This window comes from Lissotriton helveticus, chromosome 7 (genome assembly GCF_964261635.1).
Source record: "Lissotriton helveticus chromosome 7, aLisHel1.1, whole genome shotgun sequence".
In the NCBI taxonomy this organism is placed as follows: Eukaryota; Metazoa; Chordata; class Amphibia; order Caudata; family Salamandridae; genus Lissotriton; species Lissotriton helveticus.
In genome coordinates, this window is record NC_136068.1 from 1,952,791,056 (window position 1) to 1,952,814,435 (window position 23,380).

General features: G+C 44.1%; 1 protein-coding gene across 1 annotated transcript in view; it reads right to left on the bottom strand.

Annotated features, from left to right (window-relative positions):
* Positions 1-23,380, bottom strand: part of LOC144770012 (butyrophilin subfamily 1 member A1-like) — a 247,520-nt gene that overhangs the window by 59,470 nt on the left and 164,670 nt on the right. The gene's annotated exons all lie outside the window — the stretch shown is intronic.

Below are 23,380 nucleotides of genomic sequence, written 5' to 3' on the forward strand. Positions count from 1 at the left end.
AAGCTGGCCCCCTCCCTTGCACCGGAGTGTGGTAGCACTGTGTGCGGAGCGGTTGTCCCGCTCTGCACAACGAAAAGGGCACCGGACCCTCCCCCACTGTCGACCTGAAGCAGGGACCCCTCCCTGAAGGCAGCAGAGGACGCAGATACCAGCACCGGGACACGACAACGCAACCCCCCCCTCCCCCCCTCACCCAGCAGAGGAACGCTGACAGTCTTGAGGGCTGAGAGGGGCCTGGGACGCAGGTTGCCAGCAAAAACAGGCGCATCATCACACTCTCGAGCCGCGGACCCGCGAGAGCTAAGCACAGCTCAACAAACAAAAAGAAGAACTTGTTTATAGGAGTGAATGAATGAAATACCACATATACGAAGCGGAAGGGATCATCATCATCATGGGCTAAAGCATTGCTCAGTTATAACTCTACGGGCAAAATTAACAGGCACACAGAAACCTAAGGTATTTACTTCCCCCACCCGCCTGCTCTCTTTTAAAAACTAACTCCTTTGGCTCAAAATGGCTGGAGCCATAAAACTGTAGCAATAAATCCCCCACCTACCTCTGTTGTCCACGAGGCCCCTTAGCTTAACTCCCCCACACAGAGATAAGAATTCCTCCCAGCTAGACTTGAGCTCTGCCTGCTTAAAGAGAAAGTGTAACCCCATCCCCGGTGCTCAAAGTAATAGCAGCAGACAGAGGACTAATATCTCTATCTCCCCTGCCTGCATGGTAGTGAAGGGAAGCTGCTCTTCCCTGCTATCGAAACAACTGCAACAAACAGAGGACTACTGTCTCGACCTGTACTACCTGGCGGCCATTTTAGACTAGTCTCTATTGGACTTTAGTACTTTAGACTAGTGTGAAAGAATGTCTGCCTATTATTGTAATATTATACCTCTACCTAGATTTTGATCATATGCATCGCGCAGATTGCTACCTCATATATGAAAGATTGTCTGCCTATTATTGCAGTATTACACTCCTAGCTTTATCTTATCTTGATCATTTGTAATGCACAGAATGTGAATACCTTTTCTGCATTTGACTTTTGTTTGCAATTGTATTTTGTTACTGACACATGTACCTCACATATTTTTGACTACTCACTACTGTCACTTTCGATTCAGGTATTTTACTACCTGCATAGGTATTTTATTTTTATTCCAATATATTATTTATATTATAGGCTATCACTAGCGACACTCACTAGTGTCTTCCTTGGCCCTGTAACTAGCGGCTGACAGCTTGTACTATCGGCCTATCGGCCTATCTCCTACTCGTAACACCACAGCCTCTCTAAAATGGAGCTTAACGGCAAGCACACGTTTAGAATTAACTACCCCTCCACTCCTCTCTCCAAAAATGCCACTAAACGTTTTAAACACAACTTCTTGAGGGCGCACCCTGAAACACCCTTTGCCGACACTTACTTCTCACCGGGCAATGGAGCCCTGAACACTGACATTATCTTCCACACCTCACGCAGAGCCCAATGGAGAAAAACTTTCCTATCCCTACTCACAGTCTCCACCACCAGGAAAACAGCTCATGGCCTAACTCTCACCATCACACCTTCCCACCTCTTCCCTGGCAGGTCTACCATTACTATATACAATACCGGGATTGTCCTAATCCAATCCACGGACAAGAATCTGGAACTACTAGACAACCTGTTCCCCAAGTTCAAAGAGCACCTCTCCAAGCTGCGGACCCCCACTCAGAACTCCGCCAGCACTTCCACCCCTGACGTCGCAGCCACCACCTACTACACTTCTACCCCTAACACCCCAGTAAATGGCCCACCTGCTGCTAACGCCCACCACTCCCCATGGACAGTCACAAATAACGCCACCGCACATACTAGCAGCCCCTCTAACATGACCCTTCTTATCCCCACCCATACCCCCTCCATCCCTCCCCCCCGGACAGAACATCCCCCGCCCACAACACACCACCATCTGAACAAGCCACTGCCCAAAGTTTATCCACCTCCCCCTCCCATCCCCCCACGACAGACACCTCTCCCTCCCCATCTCCCTCCCTACTCCCACCCACGAGTCTCTCACACCTGACACAATAACTCCCACTCACAACACGCCTACATCTGCACACACCATCACTTGGAGTTTATCCACCCATCCCCCCCGCGGCAGACACCTCTCCCTTCCCTGCTCCCTCCCCACTCCCACTCACAACTCTATCTCCCTCCCAACAAAAGATACTGAACATACCTCCTCCCTTACCTTAGCATCCCCCGCTCTCCCACCTCCTATTCTCAGCCCTCACTACCCTCCGGTCTCCCCCACTGTCCTCAGCCTTCACTCACTCTTCTACTCACCGGCACCGTCTCCCACTGAAGTCACTACCTATGATTCCCACCCACCGCCTGTCTCACCTACATCACCCACACCCCTCGCCCACAAACACGGTCACACCGTGAATACCATCCCACTCAGTAGCACCACGGAACCCCTCAACAACGCTAGTATACCCCCCCCGATACCCTGCCTGCTCCCCAGCAAACTACTCAACCACTCACCAACGGCTCTCTCCACCAACGCCCTCCCCAATGACCCTCCTGACCTGACTTTATCCACCCTCCAACAAGTCAAAGAGGAAATCTTACAAATCAAAAAAGACATCCACGCAATCAAAGACCTTCTCTCCTCACAGCCCAGTCTACCTCCCACCATCCCACTACCCTACAAACGACGCACCCTCCCTACATACCCTCGCCCTCGACGACACCATCAATGGACTACTATCCCCGTTCGCAATAATTCCCGCCGCCCCCGTCGTGTTCTCAACCCCTTGTCGGACCGCGACCTATGCTCTCTCCTGCGCTCTTATGGCCCAGGTCCGGTAAAAGACTTTTCCAACTCACACATCCCCATACCCACAATTCTTACAAACCCTCTAAGGCTCCCAACACTCAACAACAGAGGCTCCGTCCCTAACAACCTCAGAAAAGTTCCCCTCACACTAGAAAGCTCGTCCACCCTTCTCTCTCCCAAACTCAAATGCATCCTATTAAACTGCAGATCGGCCCAGAGACATTCCTCCGACATCGCGGATCTCGTCTCAGAAAGGGATCTGGACTTAGCCATTCTAACAGAAACGTGGCTCACTGAAGCCTCTACCCCGATTATGGACATACTAGTCCCCCCCAACTATCACATCATTAGGCTGGACAGGTCTCCTGGCAAGATGGGCGGGGGAATTGCATGCATTTTTAGGAGCAATCTCTCCGTTACTCAAGTCACCTCCCCCCCCCTTTCCTCCTGTGAACTACTCTGCCTCGACATCACCAGTGAGGGCAAACAAGTCTGTGCCTTACATCTCATCTATCACCCGCCTGGTGACAATCTCATATTCACCCAACAATTCATGGACCTGATCACCTCCAATGCCGGTCGGCAGACCACTCAAGTCTACCTGGGTGACTTCAATCTCCACTGGAACGATCAGAAAGATACCGTGGTGAATAGTCTAAAAACTCTCCTCAATGCGCTTGACCTCACCCAACTATGCGATAAACCAACACACGACAAAGGCGCGATACTCGATCTCATCATTGCCAAAGAGAACGCTATTCAACTGGAGGCGATTCTACCCTGCGATTGGTCAGATCACCACATTATCACCTTCTTTATCAACGAAAAAGTTAAACCTAACCCTACTCAACCAATCAAAACCAAAACATGGAAAAGGGATTTGAAGAATCTCAACCCCTCTACCCTACCTCCCCACATCGGCAACCTCCTCCTTCCCCCTTCAGGGGCCTCAGATGTTCAATCACTGACTGACCACTACCTTGACTCTATGAATACAATAGTCAATGAAGTCGCCCCTCTGCAACTGAAGAGAGTCTCCACCAAAATGTCTAACCCCTGGTATGATGATAGTCTCAATGACGAAAGGCGTAATATGCGAATGGCAGAGCGCACCTGGAGATCGGATCCCTCAGCACTGCATCTCAGAAAGCTTAAGAACAAGAGAAATGCCTACTTTAGGAAAATAAAGCGCACAAAGTCGGATTTCTTCAGCCGCCAGTTGGACCAAGCGAAGAACAGGCCAAGAAAGCTGTTCGAGCTTATCAAGACTCAAACAAAGGCACAACCCACTCAATCAAACAGCACAACAAATGACACCCCACACTGTGAAGCCTTCTCTGCTTTCTTTAAACTAAAGACTGACAACATAAGAAATGACCTCATCTTGGATGTAAGCCGATACCCCAACCACACCAGAATGGCAGACACTCAACCTAAAAACAAGGCCTCCTGGCAGCACTTCGATACCTACTCGGAAGAAGCAATTCACAAACTGCTCTACACCTTGAAGCCCTCTAATCACCTCACAGACCCTCTACCTGCTAATGCTGTAAAAGACTTTATCCCCTTGCTCCTCCCTCTCTGGACCAAGATCATCAACAGCTCTCTGCAACAAGGCCACATTCCAGACTCCCTTAAGGTGGGGCAAGTCACGCCTATACTCAAGAAACCTACAGCTGATCCGGCTGACCTAAACAACTATCGGCCCATCACCAATATCCCCACCCTGGCCAAACTGCTGGAGAAATGTGTCCAACTCCAACTAACAAAACACATTGATCAATTTGACCTCCTCAACCCTCATCAATCAGGCTTCAGAGCGAAACATAGCACGGAAACAGCAATGACACACATAATTGATGATGCCCTCCAAATTCTGGATCGCAATGAGTCCTGCCTCCTCATCCTTCTTGACCTCTCGTCAGCATTTGACACGGTCAAGCATGAGAATTTGCTGGAGCTGCTAAGTACTAGAATGGGGCTATCGGGAACTGTTCTCAAGTGGTTTTCGTCCTTCCTTCACAACCGGTCTCAGAGGTTCAAGATCGACAATGTGCTATCTACACCTGTGCCTGCAGATCTAGGTGTTCCACAAGGATCCACCCTCTCCCCTACACTGTTCAACCTCGTTATGGAACCGCTCGCCACCTTGCTTCAAGCATCCAATGTTCAATTTCATATGTACGCTGATGACACACAACTCTATCTAAAGTTACAATCCCCGGAAGATATCAAACATCTGAACTCCACGCTTATCAACACCCAATCCTGGCTGGCCGTTAATCACCTCAAACTAAATGCCCTGAAAACTGAGTTCCTACTCATCTCACCTCCGGCGAAAATCTCCACCACCCAAACCTGGCTCAACAACCTAACAGCACTCAATGTCCAACCTACCATCGTGGACTCGGCGAAATCCCTAGGCATCACACTCGACGCCAGGCTCAACATGCAGCAGCACGTCAGCAAAGCCACAAAAGCAGCTAATTTCCAAATTAACACGCTGAGGAAAATTAAACCCTTCCTCCCGGCCAAAGACTTCCAAACGGCTGTACAGGCTTTAGTCATCCCTCGAATAGACTATGGAATTGCGGCCCTCAGCGGTCTCCCACTATCCACAACAGCACCCTTAAGAGCCTCCCTGAACGCTGCCGCGAGACTCATTACTGGATCTAGAAAGCATTCGCACATATCCCCAGACTTAAAGTCTCTAAAATGGCTGCCTTTTGAAGCCAGAATACAGCTAAAAATTGCAGTGATGACACACGCGGCCGTACACCACAAGGCACCCAACTACCTCGCCCAAAAGCTGTCTATATCAGGAGGTTCGAGATCCAATAGGAGTACAAAAAATCTACTCCTGAAACCTCGTAGATTCCGGAAAGTGAAAACTTACAAGCGCTCCTTCTCAGGAATGGCACCCAGGATCTGGAATGCGCTCCCGCCTGAAACAAGGCTTATCTCCTCCACTGCACTCTTCAAGAAAGAGGTGAAAACAATCCTTCTGGCCAAGATCTCCTGATCGCTATAGAGGTTGGTTCAGAGACTCTGCATTGCTTCATGTCACTGCTCACCCTATCCCTTGGCACTATACGCTACTTGTTGGGGGCACTACTACGCTACTCTCTTACTACCGACCAAGACCGGATACACGTTGGTTTACTGATCCTCCTAAACACCTCTGTAGTGGGATCAATGACTTGTGCTGTCCTATATTACTTCCTTATTTGATTGTATATGGATTGGTTTTATGTATGTTTTTATTATCCATGTTATTACCATGTTATTGACTATTATACTGTTCCCATTATCTCTACTGCCCCTACCCTGTCTTTGTGAAGCGCTCTGATATCTGTAAGGATCCTGTTCGCGCTATATAAAACTTTGACTAAATAAATAAATAAAATAAACGTTTGGTAAGGCACTAATTTAACGCTAGATATTAGAGTAATTCAGCTTATAGAAAATTGCCTATCACCAAGAGGTGGTAGAGTCATCTTTGTCATAGAGGCACATGAATAACGGCAGACAGAGGTATTCTATTCATGGATTATCTTTCCACAAGCAAATCCAACAACACATGTGTTCCACTTCTACAAGATGGAGGAACATCCAGCGGAATACGTTCCTTTCGAGGACGTTGAAATTCCACTAACTTACCAAGAGCATCAGCTCTGGTTTAAAGATGCCCGACAACATCAAAATCACATTACCAGGCTCGGTCCACTAGGTAGACCAGGAGCAACATGGCCGGTACTAGCCAGGTATACACCACATCCTGAAATTAAAAGAATGTCAGGTGTAGAACTGTTAGCTCAGCTAAAAAATTAATTAAAATACATAGACAATTGGTACAAAATGTCATGCGGACTTTTACAGTCCAACCTGCTATTAGAATTCCACAGCACACCCCTGTTCAGGGGAACACAGACAAAATCACACCACAGACTATACAGTCAGTCATCGGTAAGTTGCCCGCAAAAAGGGAACAAATTCCATTCTGGTTAGCCCAGAAAATTACTCAAATAGAAGCAGTATTTACCGATAGTACACCTTACGAGAAACACAGGATTCTAACAATCTGTTTACCAATGGGGATTGCACCACACGTGGAGGACTGTGATACTTGGGGTACAGTCTTTGCTTCAATCTACACAAAAACACATGGGGGCATATTTACAAGTTCTGGCGCATCTCAGCATATCAGCAGAGATGCGCCAGAACAAATGCATCACGCAAAACTAGATTTACAATGTCGCGCGCCGTGGCGCAAGGGTAGGCAGATGCGTGATGCATCTCGTGACGTAAGGGCGGCGCATCGCTGGAGTCGCGTCGCAAGCGCGACGCAACTCCAGCAATGCTCAGGGCCGCCCAATACTTAACATGCTGCGTCAGTACTTACGCCTGCTTCAAGCAGGCGTAAGGAATTGACGTAGCTGCGTCGCGGAAGTGCCTGCGTGAAATCTTGTAGATTAAACGCAGGCACTTTTGCGAGGCGCACAGGCACCGGAACGCCCACCCTGCATGGGAACGTCCCCCATTGTGGCGCTGGGCTTTATAACGTGACGCATCTCCCTAGATGCGTCACATTGTAAATGCCTCGCAGGGATGCGCCACGTTTACGCCGCTGTTGCGTCACGCAAGGCGGCGTAAACGTGGCGTAAGGGGCTTGTAAATCTGCCCCGTGGTGTCCCGTCTATGTTCTGAGACAGATTCAAAATGAATACGGTCCAGAACCAGCCTTGAATCTTGGTATGAAATTACTGAAAGATTTCAAACAGGTCTCAGCTATTTTATTAGCTAACATTAAAGGTGAAGCAGCAGCCGAGGCAATCCGCCAAAAATGAAAAGGACTCGATATTACTGAGCAACCGTATGAACTTGCCAGAATTATTGAAAAATCCTATGAAGAAGTAGGAAAAGATAGTTTGGGAGGGAAACCTGTAAAGCCCAAACTAATAGAAAATCCGGAAAAAGTTTTTATCAAAAATAATCTAACTACTACTAAAAAGAAATGGGAAAATAGTAGACAGTCAATTCCTAAAGAGAAGTGCTCTCAGTCTAGAGGTAGATTTCCTCAAAAGGAGCACACTGAAAAGAGGTATAACCTTAGAAATAGGGATCATTTAAGAAAACCTGATAGATATCAAGATACTGATACACGATCCTCTCATACCTCTCAGACTTCCTCGTAGAAATCCGAAAGAAGAGGACGATCAGAACACAAAGAAGAACGCTTGAAGTCCAGAGACGATCAACATGTTCCAAAAAATAAGAAAACTCAATTCACCAAAAAGAAGGTAGCAAGTGTAAAGACCAGACATGCCAAGGATCTTGAGGAGACAACTCAAGTACGGGGAGTGGGCTCAGACAATGCTGGACAGCGCAGCAGAGGTCACCATAGCTCGCAGGATCCTGAAAGATCATCTGGAGACAGTGGATCTGAATGAATACATTCAAGTTGAAACTGTAGACACCAGGGTTAGTGTACCCCATAGGTTATATGAAGTAACACTCCGGAGAGGGGGACATAACTAGAAAAATAAAAGCACTTTTTTGGGAAAAACTATCTAAGGGTTATGACATCCTTCTGGCTGAAAAAGACTGGCCACCTGAATTTGTCAGGGAGTGCCCACATGGCGAAGAAATCATTATGCTAGCCTTCTCAAGCCATATTCCTATTCATTAAAAATACACCTATGCCAGTAAATGGGCTGTGGCACAGCCTCCAGCATTATATAAAAATCATGTGGGATGGGCTGAGGACTCTCCCCACCATAAAATCCAGTTAAAAAATCAACCTACTGCTCAGAGGCAATATCCAGTAAAGCAGGAAGCTAAAAAAACAAGTCAGGGAGATCTTAGATCAATTTGAATACCAAGGAGTGATTGAAACATGCACCTCGTCGGTGAACAATCCTTTGTTTCCTGTCTCCAAACCAGATGAATCATATTGTCTAGTTTTGGATTACAGACATTTAAACTCTTGTTGCAAAACATTTACAGTACAAAATTCACACAGTGCAGCACTGATGAATAACATCGTTCACAAGAAATAAAAAAACACATTAGATATTTCAAACGGTTTCTTCTGTCAAAACATTGCACCAGAAAGCAGGTATTTGACGCTTTCTCAATAATGGGGACACAGGTCAATTTTGCCGTCGCCCCCAGGGATTCAAGAACAGTCCTGCATTATTTTCAGCCAGAGTAACAAACGTACGATGATGAGGCATTATCTTATGTCGATGACATATATCTTATAGAGGATGATTTGGACAGGCACTTGAACAGGGTGAACACCATAATACTTGGATTCGCCTCTGAAGGGTATGAATTCAATTTTAAGAAGCCAAGAATTGCCCACCTCAACGTCCTATTCTTGGGATACAAACTTTCAAGTGAAGGCGAAAGCCTGGCAGCAAACTTTTTAGAAAAATGTGTGCTGCTCCAACCTCCAAAAACGCTGAAAAACTTACAGTCAAATCTAGGATTCCTAAACTTCGGAAGAACTTACATTCTGAATTATGCAGAAAGGGTTAAACCTCTCTATGAACTAATCACACCTGATTTCAAATCTACTAATTGGACTCAAAAACACACAGAAACTTTGCGTTCAGTACAAACAGACATCTTGGCAACACACACTTATAAACACACGACAATGTATGCAACCTTGTAATACGAATCATCCCAGGGAGATGCGGATTCACATACCTAACATTTAATGAAGGTGAAAAGGTACCAATAGCTTACAAATCGCACTTGTACACACAAGCTGAAATGAAATTCACTTTAACAGAAAAAATTCTGACAGCGATTCAGACTGCGGTAGCAAAGGAGAGAGCCCTCGCACAAGGTAAATGCATAAAAGTTATTACACCTGTTTCTGCCTTAGAGGCAGTGACAAAGGCAAGCATTCCAAATGCAAAAGCTCTACATCCAAGATGGATACAATGGGTTAATTCTCTTGCTGCAACAGACGTTGAATACGCTTTTGACCCTTTCTTGAAGACACAGGAATTTCTCCAATACGATCAAGAATGTCCTCTGCCTACTGAAATTCTACCTCTAGAACATTACGGCTGTATAATATATACAGACGGATCACCACAGCCCGCAACTGGGGGGAAAACAAGCTTATAGTGCAGCGTGCGCGATTGTTAAAGGTCACTGGCGCGATGGTAAATTCAGACCTATAGTAGTTCATTTACAGTAAGAACTACAAAAGACTCACGTGATCCATACACTGAGTCATCAGCGTGATGGCGTTCACGTTGAAGGGAATGCATTGGATGATGAAGCCACAAAGGCAGCTGTGCAAACGGCTTCCGTAGCTACAATCAATCGTTCAAAAACAACAATAGACAGTGAAACCATGCTCGCTGTCAATGCCACGAGCAAAGGCAGCGGTGCTGTGTTACCTCTAAATTACCCACTCAAATATACATACATAATTGATGCAAACTCTGTCCCTTGTGCTCGAATCCCTGGAGTGGGGGATAGGGTAATTCCGAACAGGAACCGGAGAGGTGCTCTGATTCATGAAGCACATATGGGAGAGGGTCTGATACATCCAGGGATCTCTAAATCTCTACTAGAATTGGAAGAGATGTACTGGTGGCCAGGGATGAAAGCTCATGTGTACGAATTCGGAATTAATTGCGATGACTGTTACAAATACCACAGCTTTGGACACCACCAGATTCCTGACTACAGTGTAGCCAGTCCAGTACAGACACCATTGTTAGATAGCATTAGACTATCCATGCTTGAATGTCCCAATAGACAAAAGGGGTCCCACAAATACTAGGACAAGATTCATTTGGATATGGCCTCAGCGCTCAGCTGACGCCCGAACTGTTATAAAAGATTTGCGAGTCTTTATCGGCACATATGCAATCGGCACGCTACATTCTGACCAGGGTCCTGCTTTTAGCTCTAGGGCTTACAAGGAGGACATGGCCAGCTTGGGCGTTGCATTGCGAATTTCAAGACCATTCCATCCTGAGGGAAATTTGGTTGTGGAGAGAAAAAAACGTGACATAAAGCAATCTATAACAGCTAAGGTATTAGGTTTGGGTGATTGGTGGGTCAAACATCTAATAAATGTCCAACGTAGTCTTAATAACCTGCCAAGAAATTCTCTGGGTGAAATCACTCCATATGAAATCCTTTTTGGTACTAGAATGTTGGTTGAAGATCTCGATCGTCACACTTCAGTGGTGGAACAAAAACCCTTTGATATCAAAGATCCTTTGGCTGTTTTACAGGACTTAAATGAAACAAGAAGAAGACTAAGCAACACCAGCGAAAAGCCAACGACCACTGAAGAAAAGCCACATGTCCCAGCAAGACTCGTCTGGATTCCAAAGATTGGGGATCTGTTCAGGGAGAAAATAGCGGACAAGAAGGAATTTGGGCCTTCTTACAGAAAACCAGTACCTGTAATAGGAATCCACGGATCAAGAACAGTGCTACTGCTGCCCCTTGCTGAAAGAAAGGGGAACCGGTCTGTATCAATTGACCTGGTAAAACCACACCATGTGGCCGATAATAAGTAGTAGGCCCAGTGGGCTCTCAAGATGTAGCAGACAACCAAATCTTGCTACCATCCAAGAGGTTCAAACTGAAAGACTCATCACCTTTGAAGATTCTAAAGTGGGAAAAGAAGGACTATGCAACAAAGCCATGGAATTTGTGCCTCTTGAAACCCAAATAACAGCTCGTCAAGAAACTCCCGTCTACAATGATGTAGCATCTGACTATACAAACATGTCAAGGGTACAAGCAACTACAGCGATTTCAAGGAATCTGGATGCAATACCAACTATTGACAGAACTGCCTCTGGCTATTTTATCAACTTTGATAACTTTTCTGAGGATCCCAGTGAACCTGAAACTACGCTAGCAAATAAAACTTTCAAGGAAAAAGTAACGGAACTTGGTCAAGAGCTTGCAAAAACATATATAGTTTCACCATGGGTTCAATTTTGGATTGGGTTAGGTGTATTTTATCTCCAGCTATGGCTCATTCTTGTTTTAAGTTTGGGAAAGCTGATGGATGGAAAACACAGTAAAATGGACACAGCAAGTAAGAACATCAACTTGCTCCTGAGGCCACACAAATCATCTCGTCGTGAACAACGAGACCTGTCATCAGTGAACATCATAGCGGTTCCTCTACCTGGTGGAATAGCTTGGGATACAACTGATTATGACATTTATGGTCCTGTCGAGCTGCTGAAAATTCCACACCAATTTAAGGTTTCCTTGAGTTATTTCGTTTCACCCAGCATACTTTCTGATGATTGGGACTTTGAAACTGTTAATAACAGGATGGCAGACTTAGAAATGTCAGCAAAATTTACAAAACATGAATACTTAGAAGGTTCATCAAATTATGAAGAAATGTATTGTTTTAATCATTTTGGCCATCATTACTTGCATAAATCTGCAAACCCTAGAAATGTTTCAACTTATAATCAATGGGAACATTGCCCAACACCTCCAAAAGGTAGTTCTAAAACATTTATTAGAAAATTTCCATATCTTACAGGTTTTAATGTTACAAACCCAGAAAGTTTTTACTTTAAAAATGTTAATAAGACAGGCATGACAAGTATGTTGACAAATACTAAACACATTTACTCTTCTGCATTTTATGCTTAATTGTCCACCTTAGGCATTGACTTTTGGACAGACAGCATTGAAACGAAAACTATTGGGGCACAAAAGACTGGCAGGTACAAGGTTTAGAGGCATTGTTCAGAGCCTGCATCATCCCAGAACAAATGATGTTCTTAAATGACACTGTTCAATAGACATCTTGTCTTGGCCTGGCTAAGATAAAAGATTTAAACAAACTGTCCCTACCTAAGCCCACACCTGATAGTAATTTAACTTCAGGTGAGGAGGTAGACCTACATTATGTTTTACTACAAAGCAGAACACATCCTGAATGGATTTTTTTTTAATCTGGCCCACAGACACGAATAACTGTCAAGATAGATTCCTGAACAAGACAAAAGGGTTCACAGTAACTCGGCCAGATCCAAGATATATCCAAAGACAACATCCAGGGATAATAACAACTTATAGTGTAGGAAAACTATGCCTTGAGTGGCTGCAGAAATCCTCACTTCCAGAAATAAAACAAAACTTATCTTTGCTTAAAGATAGCGTTGATTTACGAGAAGTCTTACTGGGACCTCGTAATCCACGTCATAAACGTTTCACATACGCCGGTATATACGCTGCATACAATGAAGCATGGAAAGTCACGCAAATGGAAACAGCTGAAAGAATACGAGAAATTGTATTAATTTAGAGAAATTACTCTCTGTAGTTGACAATGGGTTAACAACTCTGTCGTCCAGAATATATTCTTTGTTCAGCATTGTATCCTCTGCCATAGACATAATGGAACAGGACTTGCTAATGTTACAACATGGCCAGTTTCAATTACGTTCTATAATGCTGTTAGGCTGGACGTTACAAAACCTTCGTTCTGGCTATGTGCCTTGGCGTCTAATCAACACTACATCATTATTTACTGTATTTAACCTTACAGATAAACAAATCTCGTTGGCACAGAGGGGGGCAGACTATACGGTGCTGAGCATAGAATAACTGGAGAGATTACCATTGACCATTTCTGAGAAACCATCAGTTGAATGGATAATACATGGCACCATCATAATATCAGTGACGACTTTCCAGTTTCAGTATTGCTTAAAACACATACTGGGGGATTACAGTAAGAGGGTCAACCCAGTAGTCAAGGGACCTGTGTAATTATGTGTTATAAAAAGAGTGGTCCCAGACCTATTGGAATTAATTATTGATTCAAGAAATTTCTTAACCCAAATTACTTCTGAAAACACTATTGTTTATTCAGATAGTGTAAATACGTTTTCCACTGTATTTTTTCATTTTTAGGGTGTATATACATATAAATAATTATTTAATACACATCTTAACAGTGCCCACTGTAAAGGAAGGGGAGGGGGTGCAGTGTTAGGAAAGTGTGGGTGGGTACAAGTGACAATCCAATTGTAAGTTGCTTCCAACAATTGAGAATGGCTTCCCAGGGGAGCCTGACCAGAATTAATCAAAAAATCAAATACATTATTACATTAGTATAGCATCATGAATAACAGGTGTACAAATTCACACTCCGATCAAGTGCTACGGCTGATGGGAGCACTTGATCGGAGTGTGAATTTGTTCACCTGTTATTCATGATGCAATACTAATGTAATAATGTATTTGATTTTTTGATTAATTCTGGTCAGGCTCACCTGGGAAGCCATTCTCAATTGTTGGAAGCAACTTACAATTGGATTGTCACTTGTACCCACCCACACTTTCCTAACACTGCACCCCTCCCCTTCCTTTACAGTGGACACTGTTAAGATGTGTATTAATTAATTATTTATATGTATATACACCCTAAAAATGAAAAAATACAGTGGAAAACGTGTTTACACTATCTGAATAAACAATAGTGTTTTCACAAGTAATTTGGTTTAAGAAATTTCTTGAATCAAGAATTAATTCCAATAGGTCTGGGACCACTCTTTTTATAAAACATAAAACACATACCAGCAGGCCTGTGTGAAAGGTTGGGTAAAGAATACATTAAGTTGACCTGGGATTTACCATATACACATAAATGTTGGAGTGGGGGGAAGGAGGTATTTCTTAGTGGCAAAAATGGTAAAAACTCACTAAGCGGTACACTGTTATGTCAAGGTATTAATTTACACGGAGCCTGCGAGGGTTCTTCTAATAACCTTTCTTGCCACCTGCAGGGTTCGCCCACTGCGGTGATAGATCCAATTTTTAGGCAGCTTTCCAATGGTAGCTACATTATGTTAAATGATCACAGCTGTTGTGGAATGATGCCAGGAATAGGCTATCTCGTTAGTGTGTCAGCCAGGGTCACTTGTTGTATGCAAGTATTGTTTTCTAAAACCAAGACAGACGGGGAGTCGCCACTATGCCCTTCACTGAACATCTCTTCTATACGAATTGATACTTTAAGCAGAATGAAAGCCATTCTTTTGCAGAAAACTGTGTCACTGACCTTGTCCAGAGAGATGTATGATCTGCAAGTTGAAAGGACTTCTGCAGAGATACATGCATTATTATCAACAAACTGCCCGGTACATTTCGCAGAAATGTTAGGTCGTAACTTTAACATGTCTGATACCAGCGGTATTGCACATGTATTCAAGACGATTTTTTCGGACTGTTAGCACCCTTTGAACCAGTCCTGGGCATTTTTCCTAATTTCGTACAGTCTGTGTTCTGCGGCCTGCCTCTCAATTTGGGACTCGTAGCATGGATCTTATTTTTATTCCTCCTGCTCCGTTATGGCAAATCCGGCCACCAGCGATACCCAAGTCAGCATGGAGAATGTGCTCCTGGCCATGAGGTATTGTGACAGAATAACACAGATCCTTGGCTTGGCTCATTTGAGAGATCTGAATACCACATGGTTCCTGTCATTCAGACCAATCTGGCAAGATTGCATCTTACCTGTTCTACGATGCCTGCTTTGTGGAGAGGAATGCGTGTTAGATATCTGTCTAACACTACCATCGGCTATGCCAACGGATTTTGACACATTACTGGGTCCGGTAACGGTTCATATATTGTGCTGCCCCCAACGCCTACCAATCCTGATGACGCATTCATTGAGATCTCACCGGCAAATCCAACTGGAGGTGAGATACGCGGACCGACAGGCACACAGGTACCATCTGCTATGAACATTGCTAATGCGACTGATGCTGACGGCGATGCTTCACATCAGTGTACAATTGACCTTCTTAATGAAGTAGTCAAACTTTCATCTACTGTGGTAGACGATTTCTTTGCCAGCCTTGATGACTTAATGTTTTCTCCTGACACCGAGAATAACTTTGAAATTAGCACACAGCGTTCTTTTGGAACTCTGAAATTCGACCTTTACTTTTTTCAAAACAAATGCTTCCAAGTTTGAAACTCTATTTCACTACAGATTTATTTGACATTTTTCCAAAACAGACGGAACTTTGTCACAAAGTAATCTTCTTAAAGAAGAACTATTCTTAGAGAACAAGAATTCTTTGACTACTTCCTAGAAACAATATTGACCTAATGCACAAATCAAACTAGCTTGTATATTCTGCTATGGGATGATCTCAACCTTTTTTTCTGTATCTAGAGCCATTTAATAAATGTAAATTTTGTGATTCATTTGGTTAGCATTGCTAATATCATATCATATGCTTACTTTGAAATCATTGCTTTTAGATGCATACTGTACAAATGCTCATTTTGTGTACAACCATTTTTTAAATACAGTTCATGTAATTTTTAGGGTGGGATTGTAAAAACACATGCTCTAGCTTATATGTTTCAGTACTTAATCTTAGAGGAACATAATAACGTGGAGTGGGCGTTGTGAACCATTTTAGAACACTATTGTAAATTTCCCGATTCATGCCATTATATAGGTATACATCACTATGTCCTTATATAGGCGTAAGAATCATAACCATATTTAGACATAGCTCATGCAGTCCAAATACGGCAGGGCTACTTCCACTAGTTCCGAAAATCTACAACGATTTCTTGGAAAACTCGGCTTCACAGCTAGGGTCTTTCCCTTGCCCGAGAACTGACTTGTCCAAGAACTCATGGAGTTTTCAAAGAACTGAGAGTCTTTAATGACGTTATTATGTGCACCTTTACGTCAAACTCTGCAACTTCAAGGTATAAATATGCCCACACTTGCCTAAGCAAACACACGGTGGTTTGGAGCAGTTCGACTATCTACTTGCCCGACGCATTCTGCTACAGCAAGTGCAGAAGTAAGCTGACCATCCAGCAGACGCACTGAGGGAGAGGCTGTCTTTTCTCCTGCCGAGAAATCCAGCTCCAGTGTTTCCAGGCTACCATTGCGGGTTGCTGGGAAATCGAGTCCTGAGCCTGACCTTCTTCATTCTAAACTAAGGTACGGAGCAGATGAGACCCTAAGAGAAATCTTGGACAGATTCTTGGCAAAAGAATACTACATTTATGCTACACCTCACTTACTTCTTCCCTCATACTAAGCTTAGGTTAGGTACATTGTGGTAGGCGTATTTTAGAACAGTTGAGTACTTTTAGCCTGTTATTTATGTATGTATTTATTTATGGTTTAGGAACCATACAATGCTCTTACAGTATTATTTTATTTTACTCTTTATACTGTATGCATTATATTTTACAAGCAGTTTTACAATTGTAGCAGTTCATTTCTTATGCTTGAGAAAGAAGACTGTTCAATAAAACCTTTTTATTGAAAACGCCCATCTGTCTATTTCTCTGCACCTCTGGTGAAACGAAGCATGCACAATTGACTGAGTGAAATATCTATCTATTGTTGCCACGACTCTGATGATCAGTTTTATCATGGGGAAACAAAGTTGTCATGTTTATGCGGTTGTCAGAAACGAATCCCTTCTTGTTTATTCGAGAAAGTTTCTAGTGACATCTGAGCTAGCTGGCACCCACAATTAAGTCTAATATATTCGATAGAGACCTAGTAGACCTTAGTCCTACGTCTAACCCATAGGATATATTGTTCCAATGCGCAGAGCCTATTGGGAATATAGGAACTACACTACATAATGACACACTGTGTGAACTCATGTGAGAAGTTATCCTGGCATATAATGTCCACTAGTTCTAGTGGGCACCTTGCACCAGTCTAATCGAACCTTATTGATGGTGGTTGTAAAGTCAACCTTATAGAAAGCTATCCTAGGGGTAGCAATGGCGAGTAGTCTTCAGGCTAAGACTTCAGAGAGCGAATTAGGCTAGTTTTTTTACCAATTATAATCTCTTAAGTACCAAATGAAAGCACACCACAAAAGGTATATATCAAATATACATGTATTTAATCTAAACACAACCCCTCTGCACTCTTCATGAGGTCAGAGGTAAAAGTACAATACAAGGAACTTAATTAGCATACAATAAGTTGCACAGTATATTTTTTGCCTTAGGGGCCTCACAAACCATATACTAAAATAGTGGTATAAGAACCACATGAGAAATAGAAAGTAGGCCTGGGGCCTGTGGAATCGCTGGAGCTACTCAGGGCAACCAAAGGTTAGGATGTAGGAGCCCCACGGGAGACGCGTGCAGTGTCTAAACACAGCCGCAGGTTACCATTGACTTTCAATGGGAAACAAACATGTTACAATTTTACAATTTAAGGACACTTCTAAATGAACTACGATGGAACCCTTTTAGACTTAGACACTAGGAGGGCCAATACCCTCGAGACTACCAGAGTCCTTGTGTTACCTCACCCACGGAAGCCGGGTGAATAGGTCTCTTTTGGTGTCGGGTTTCGTTGTCGATTTCAATGAAGATCTGCAAAAAAGTGCTGCAGGCGACCGTAGGAAAAGTGTACGGGTGGATCCAGGGGTGGATTGAAGATCCGAAGAACCTGAAAGCAGAGGAGACAGAGTCTGGGCCACTTGCCAGTGACCAGGGTGGCGATAGAAAGATGTCACCAGATGTCGGGTGACTTTAGGTGAAAAGTTGAAGATTGTCTCTTAAGCCACGAGGACCAGGAGGCGTCGATGACAACCAGGAGCTGGATTCGAACTGTCCCACAAAGGATATAGTTGACTGCGGTGTTGGTATCCAGATTGATCCCAACAAGCCTTGGCAAACGCAACCCATGTAGGATGTCAAGATTGGCTTCGGTGCAGACCAGCAAGATCTGTGGAACTTCTCCTTTGCAGGGACGTTGGAGCAAGCCTGGAGCAACGAGGACAGCAAGTTGAAACAAAGGATTGTCTTCTTGAGGGCTCACTAGCCTATGGACTAGGAACTGTGAAGATGTGTTGAGCGGAAATGCACAAAGCAAGCCCACGGGCCACTCGTGGAGTGTAGGGCTCTGAGCTTTGATGCAAAAGGTGCTCCATTCTGGGGCTTCAAGCACTCCAGTGCACAACTTCAGGATACCTCGGGAAGTCAATGCAGGTAGCAAAATACAGGATGTCCAGGAGTTCCAGTCCCACGTCTCTCATGTCCGCCACAGGTCTCAGCTTTGCTGTGAGAGAAGATCTGGGTCAGAGTTGTCTAGAAGTCTGTGTCCTGTGTCTCAGATTCTTCGAGATCTGGAGGGAGCCTAGAAAATGCAGACTGACAAAGATGCTGTTGGTGCCTGTTTGAACAGGGTGGTCGCTCCTTGACCACAAGGGAGATTTCTTCCATCTTGCAATCAATATGGAATGTCGAAGGTCCAGGATATATGTTGCAGAGTTCGTCCAGGGTAATCTAAAGTCCTAGGGACTGGGGTTCCATACTTATAGTAAATTTAGGGGTTGACTAACTCTAAGGTCCCTCCTATGGGTGGACCTGGGGTGGGAGTGGTTACACCCCTTCCCCTTTGTCCAGTTTCATGCTAGAGCTGGTGTTGAGTGCCCCAGCAACCGGTTTGAACTGGGAAATGCATGGAGCACCTAGTGTGCCCCAGGCAGTGTCTGAAAAGCATTCACTGAATGCAACCCTCCCTGCCTCAATACACTAAAGCCTGTCTGTGGGAGGTGCCAGCACCTCCCTGGACAGGAAACCTATTGTCCAAGCCTCCTCTGCCGGAGTTTCGTCCAGCAGCAGGAGGGCAGACTCATGTCTGTGGCAGCAGCATCCATTTTGTGATGTTGAGGCTCTGTTTAACTTTAAGTGGGTAAACCTGTAACTATTGGGCATATTATCAAGGACCCGTGCTAAAATTATCGCCGTTTTATCGGCAGGAAACTGCCGATAAAATGGCGATAATGGGCTTGATAATATGCCCTTGGTAATTCCCATAGAAGCCCATGTTCTGGTGAGAACATGGGCTTCTATGGGAATGAACAAGGGCATATTATCAAGCCCATTATCGCCTTTTTATCTGCAGTTTCCTACCGATAAAACGGCGATAATTTTAACACCGGTCCTTGATAATATGCCCCTCCATGTCTTCTCCCTCTAGAATGGTGGAATGCTACCCCCGCCACCAGGACTGGGGCGGGTAGTATTCCAAAGTGCTTGACACCTTACACGACATTTTGATGAAGCCAATAAAAAAGTTAGCATTAACCACGAGGATTATAATGCACTTAAGAGTATATGGTATGGCTATATCATAGAACAGCTATAAGGAGATGGTTCCGAAAGCTGCAGAGGGGCTCAGCTCATGCTAGGGTACCCTCTCACATAAAACCAAGTACTCTGCCTCCAGGATTGTCAAGGTCTTCCATAGGAGTGACTTATACGTGTATATGTGTCTATATTACCTACTGGCGGTGGTCAGTAGGTAGTTATATTTAGGATCTATTATCCATAGGAAATCCGCAACATTCTATTTAAAATAACTTTGGCGCCAGCTGATGAATCTGTGTGAATTTTTTTTAACTTTGGCCAGCTCAGTTTCGCTCCTTCCCTGAACGTTCGGGGGTGATTGGTCAAGCGGGGGTTGAGAAAAAAGGGGGGGTCCCAAAACGCGTTTTCCCCATGCAATTTCCCATAGGACCTTTAGCCGCAGCTACAGCCCGAACTGCTGAACGCAATTACACCAAATTTGGCAAAGAGGTAGTCCTTGGATCAGACTCATGCCTTTTGCTTATTTGGTGTAAATCTGTTCAGTAGTTTCTGTGAAAATGACATTTAAAAGTACATATAAAGCTATGTGCACGGTGAATCCGTGGATCCTGGCCGCATTGTAATCGCACCATAAGCGCACCCTCTTGATCACGCGCTGAATGCTAATTGGCTGTCAAGTGGTTGTCAACATTCAAACCTAGAAACTGTTGGCAGCCATTTTATGCCTCGGTAGAAGCGAGGCTGAAGAAGTCTGTGAAATATGCGTGCAAAACGCGAAGGATCCGCGCATCCGATAAAAAAAGAAAGGGAACGCGGTCTCCCACGCTAAATATTTTAATTTACACCCGGGGGCATTTTTAAAAACCGCAGCCCCAGTGACCGCCACTTCCATGGGCTTGTTTAAAAAGGGTGGTGGGGCTCCTAGGCCCCCCCCAGCCCCAGGGACCCCCGGACTCTGAGGCTGCCCCAGCCCCGGGGACTGCCCCCCAGGGCAACTCAAAAATGTCAGAGGGGGCCGCGTGGCCCCCCTCCTGGAGCCCAAGATGGCCCTGGGGACTGCCATCCCCCAGGGCCAGCTCCTTTAGTGTCCCAGGGTGTCCACCCCAGGACACTGCGGTTTGCAATTACAGGGCGGGAGCCTCGCGGCCCCCACCCTGTCATTGCAAACTGCTTTTCTATGTGGAAGAGAGAGCAGGAAACCTGCTCTCTGTTCCAAATAGGAAAGCAGATTGCTTTTCCTCAGTGGGAGCAGCAGGTTAGCTGCTCCCCCTGAGGAAAAGCAATGCCGGCTACCGAAGGACGCGGGGAGCTGTCTTGGACCGTGGGGGCATTGGGGCTCCCCCACGGTCTCCAACGTATTATATAAGCCCCAGGGGATGGGGTCCCCGGGGATAATACAAATTACTGAAAGGGGCAATTTTTTTTTTTATGCTAAAATTAGGATTCGCGCACCCAGCGTTGCACTCAGTGCGGCCCCTGGTGTGCACGCATTGGTTGCACGGCGTGTAACCATTAGGGTACGCGTCTCCTGCACGTGGGGTGCACGACTTGTACGTGTTGGCTGCACGATTGTAGCGCATTAGGTGCGCGACCCAAAGCAAAAAACAAATAATATTTTTCAGATATACATGAAGCTTATATATTTAGTTGTTAGGTGGCTCTAAAAAGAGCCCTTGTGTTTATTGAGAGATTTTAGTACCTACAAGTAAGTACCGATGCAGAGTCTGAAGTTCAAGAGGAAGACTCTGTTCCCTTCATCTGTAAAATGTACACCATCTCGCCTATAGTTGCCATGCATATTGAAACGTAGATTGTTGTGGTATATGGACCCCATTCTATAGTCTCGGAGAAAAGCAGAAACAGATTTATTCACATGTTTCCTAGCTTTCTCAATCTGTGGTCAAAATTGATTGGACCAGTTCCATTTCTGCCTTTGGCATGTGTTAGAATAGACAAAGGCCGTTTGGGGGAAAAGTGACATCAATTCTCCAAAGGTGTCTTTCATAAGCATTTCCAGACCTACCCCAGTCAAAGTGCCTAGGCCATTGCCACCACAGTGCACAATTATGAGGTCAGGGTGTTGGAGATGCAAAAAGTATTTAACCAATGTCATCAATTGGTGCCACCTTAACCCTCTCTGTCCAATCCATTTAATGTCCACATTTGATAAACCTTGGTCTTTGTGAATTCCTTTCTGTTCTGCGTATCTTTGGCTCCAGAAAATATAGCTGTGTCCCACAATCCACACTCTAAGCATCTTGAAGGGAAGTCTGGATGCACTCAGATGGTGTCTGTAAATGAAGTGGCAGTTTGAAAACTAAGATTTTTCTAAAATGGTGGATAATATGCAGTGCTGAAAAACAGAAAATACATAATTGGTTGTTTGACAACATTCTACACTGAAAACTAGGGGCATGTTACTGTTTTTTAAGAGCATGATTCTTAATGGTTATCAGAAAGTGATTGAAAAGAACATTACCTAGGATAAGCTGGAATATTGGGAAGTCAAGCACACTTGCTGTTTTCATTAGCAACATTGTATGATGAACTTTTGACCTATGTGCTCAGTTAAGTGTTCCATGAACTGTTTCTATGGTAGCAGGCTGAAGGCAGATTGGGGTAGGGTTGAAATGTATGTCATTTGGAAAATGTTGAAATCTGTAACCAATAGAAATATGCGTTTGCTTTTGAATTAATGAGGGAAGTAATGTGATTTGATGTGAAGGTGTATATGTGTTCAAAATGAGAGGGAAACCGTGCCATTATTTGGCTCTCTTGAGAGTGTTTAAAACAGAGATTCTGTATAAGAAAATCTGCGGTGTGACTGATATACTTCTTATTCTACAAAACAATTTGATAGGTGAGTTTTTAATTTGTGAGGGAAAGTATGTTGTGCATTTTAATTTTAATCAGACTAATGTGTTTGTCCTGCTAAAGTGCAGGGAATACTTTTTTTCTCTAGAATTTCATTGTGAGTGTGTGTGCTTTTAAAAAAACATTCTGAGATAAGCATGTGTGTACTTTATGTGCTTGCAAACAGATAACTATGCTGTTGTCATGTTTTTGTAGAATTAGAAACCAGTTATTTTTTATTTATTTGCAAAAATGACTCAAGTTTCTACATTAAAATGCAGTACTCATTGTAGAATATGAAATGTGTCACAGTGAGTCTTATGTGCATTTAGGAATTAAACTGATAGAAGCACTCCATACTAATGAGTAGTAGAAAATGTTGTGCAATGTGTAGAGTTACCCAAAGTCTTGTTCAGTGGTAAATGTGTTTTTGTAAAAAGCAAGGTATACAGTTGCTTGAGTAGAATCACACAGTGAGTATGTGCATTTAGGAATCACTCTGAGAGAAGCATTTTGGTAGTTTATGTGTTTCCCAACATGTAATTGGTTAAAAA